Source organism: Equus caballus, chromosome 3 (assembly GCF_041296265.1).
Source record: "Equus caballus isolate H_3958 breed thoroughbred chromosome 3, TB-T2T, whole genome shotgun sequence".
NCBI lineage: Eukaryota > Metazoa > Chordata > Mammalia > Perissodactyla > Equidae > Equus > Equus caballus.
In genome coordinates, this window is record NC_091686.1 from 23,410,789 (window position 1) to 23,414,673 (window position 3,885).

Below are 3,885 nucleotides of genomic sequence, written 5' to 3' on the forward strand. Positions count from 1 at the left end.
GGCTCACTACAAGTAGAGGCCACGGCAAGTCCTGCCTCAGGAGTCAGAAGAGGAGGAGCCAGCAAGTAAAACACCGGAGGAGACATCTGAAGGCCTAGGTTCTAACCAGGTGCTCTGTGTGACCCTGGGACTGTCACTTCCACCCCTGGGCCTCGGTGTCCAGTGGTGTAAAGCAGGGATGATAACCTCTGTTGGACTTCCTAACCAGGGCATTGCACCCTGGTTTACATGATATTTCCTGCTGGGTCCAGACTAGCAACATACAAAAAGGATTAAACGCCATGACCAGTTAGGATTTATTCCAGGAATGCAACGTTGGTTTAACATTTAAAAATCAATTAATGTAATAGAACATATTAAGAGAACAAAGGAAAAAAAACCACGTTATCATCTCAAAGATGTAGAAAAAGCATTTGATAAAATCTCAAACCTATTCTTTATGAAAATTCTCAACAAACTAAGCACAGAAAGGAAATTCCTCATGCTGATAAAGGGCTCCTGTTATGGGCTGAATTGCATCCCCCCCAAATTCACGTATGGAAGTAGTAATCCTGATCCCTCAGAATGTGACTACATTTGGAGATAGAGTCTTTAAATAGATAATTAAGGGGCCGCGCCGTGGCTAAGTGGTTAAGTTCGTGCGCTCCGCTGCAGGCGGCCCAGTGTTTTGTCAGTTTGAATCCAGGGCACAGACGTGGTATCACTTATCAAGCCACACTGAGGTGGCATCCCACATGCCACAACTAGAAGGACCCACAACTAAGAATATACACTATGTACTGGGGGGCTTTGGGGAGAAAAAGGAAAAAAATAAAATCTTTAAATAGATAATTAAGATTAAAGGAGGTCATTGGGGTGGGCCCTAACCCAATATGACTGGTGCCCTTATAAGAAGAGGAAGTTAGGACACACATACTCACAGAGGGAAGAGCATGGGAAGACACAGAAGACAGCCATCTGTAAGCCTAGGAGAGAACCTCAGAAGAAACCAACCCTGCTGACACCTTGATCTTGGCTTTCTAGCCTCCAGAACTGTGAGTAAATAAATTTCTGGTGTTTAAGCCACAGACTGGGGTACCTTGTTATGGCAGCCCTAGCAAACGAATACAGCCCCTGTGAAAACCCTACAGCTAACATCACACTTAAGGGTGAAAGACTAAACGCTTTCCCCACTAAGATCAGAAACAAGGCAAGGATGTCTGCTCTCACCACTTCCACACAACTCTGTACTGTTGGATGTGCGATTAGCGCAATGACGCGAGAAAAACAAAGGCATTCAGATTGCAAAAGAAGAGGTAAAATGATATGATCCTGTACGTAGAAAATCCTGAGAAATGTTTTTTAAAAACCTCCTGGAAAAGAGGTCTCAAGATACAAAGTAAATATGCAAAAATCAATTGTATTTCTATAAACTAGCAACAAACAATCCAAAAATGGAATTGAGACAACAATTCCATTCACAATGGCATCAAAAAGAATAAGGCCTAAACACATAAGACTACAAAACATTGCTGAGAGGAATTAAAGAAAATCTAAATAAATGGAGAGACATTCTACATTCATGGATTGGAAGTCTCACTATTGTTAAAACGGAAATTATCCCCAGATTCATCTCCTGATTCAACGCAGTTCCTATCAAAATTCCACAGCCTCCTTTTTTTTCCTTAAAGAAAGCCAGAAGTGGATCCTAAAATGTATATGGAAAAGCAAGGGGATTACAAATAACCAAAACAATATTGAAAGAGAAAAAATTGAAGAACTTATACTACCTGATTTCAAAACTTGCTGTGAAACTATAATAATCACAAGTATATGGTGTGGAAAAAGGATAAACGTATAGATCAAAGGAAGAGAATAGTCCAGAAAGAAACAGTTAAATTTATGGTCAATTGATTTTTGACAAAGATGCCACGACAAGTAAATGGGGGAAAGGATAATCTTTTCAACAAGTGGTGCTGGGACTGTTGGATATCCATGTGCAAAAACGTGAATTTACACAATTACTTCACACTATACACAAAATAAATTTCAAATGGATCATAGACCTAAACATAAGACCTAGAACTATAAAAGATCTAGGGAAAACAATAGAAGAAAATCTTTGTGACCTTGGCTTAGGCAAAGATTTCTTAGATATGACATCAAAGCACAATTCATAAAATGGATTTCATAAAAATTAAAAACTTTTGGCTTTCAAAAGGCACAATTATGAAAATGAAAAGACAAGCCATACACTGAAAGAAAATATTTACAAATCATATACCTGATAAAGAACTTACACGCAGTGTGCAAAGAACTCAACAACTAAATAAAAATGACAAATAACCAATTAAAAATGGGCAAAATATTTTAATAGACATTTCATTAAAAAAGATATGAATGGAGAAAAAGCGCATGAAAGATGCTAAACATCATTAGTCACTAAGGAAATGAAAATCAAAACCACAATGAGATACCATTACATATCCGGTAGAGTGACTTTAGCCTGAAAGACAGATAATACCAAGTTTTAGGAAGATGTGGTGAAAATGGAACCTGAATATATTGCTAGTGGCAATGTAAAATTGTACAGCCATTTTGGATAATGGTTTGGCAGTTTCTTAAAAAGTTGAATATATACTGACCACAAACCCCAGAAATTCTACTTCTAGTTACCTGGCCAAGAGAAATAGACACATATGTCCACACAAAGGCTTGTACACAAATGATCATAGTAGCATAATTCATAATAGCCAAAAGCTGGAAACTACCCAAATGTCTATTGAAATGTTGAATTGATAAACTTTGGTATATCCATATAAGAAAATATCATTCAGCAATAAACAGGAACAAATTTTTTTCCAGCTTTGTTGCAATGTAATTGATATACAAAGGAACAAACTTTTGATTCATGCTACCACATGGATGAATTTCAAGTGCTTTTAGCTTAAGTGAATGAAGTCACACAAAAGATGATATATTGTATGATTCCACTTACAGGAAATTTCTAGAAAGGGAAATCTCTAGATGCGGAAAGCAGATCTGTGGTTGTCTGGGGCTGGGGATGGGAGAGGGGCTGACTGTAAAAATGCATGAGAGAACTTTTGGGGGTGATAAAAATGTGTTCTAAATTTGGATTGTGGTGATGATTACACAAATGTATAAATTGACTAAAAATCATTCAACTGTACATATACAATGGGTGAAGTTCATGGCATGTAAAATATATCACAATGAAGCTGTTTTTTTAAAAAAAACAGTAGGAAACACTATCGAACTTATTTTGTGAGTCCGGCATTACCCTGATACCAAAACCAGATAAAGACATTACAAGAAAAGTATTTAGGGTGAAATGTGACTGATGTCTACAATTTACTTCGAAATGCACCACAACCAAGACAAATTAATGAATAGATATAGCGATGAATAGATGAATAAAGATGGGATCAAGGATGTTTAGTAAAATGGTAGAATGTAGCTGTAGGTATTTGGGTGTTCGCTGCAAAATTCTTTCAACTTTTCAGTACATTTGAAATCTTTAAAAATAAAATGGGAAAAAGGAAATGGAATCATAGTGCATGACATGGCTCAGCTGAGAATAATTTTTATAAAGTCAAGCAATGTAAGTAATATTGATTTAATCCCAAAAGGGAAATAAAACCAAAGTTAAAAAAATAGATGGCAAGTGGGGGGAATGCGTGTGGGTGCGGTGGGAGCTTAATGATCTGCCGAGTCGGTAGAGAATATCTGAAAACTTACAAACCAAGAAATGCCAGTATGAGCATGAATGAAGAGAGAAAGAGTTATTCTCCAGAAGAAGCCGTTAGAGAGGAGTGATTACCATGGGGGATCGAGAACCCCAGGGTGGGCTGGGTCAGGGAACTGCTGTTCATCATTATAAGCCTT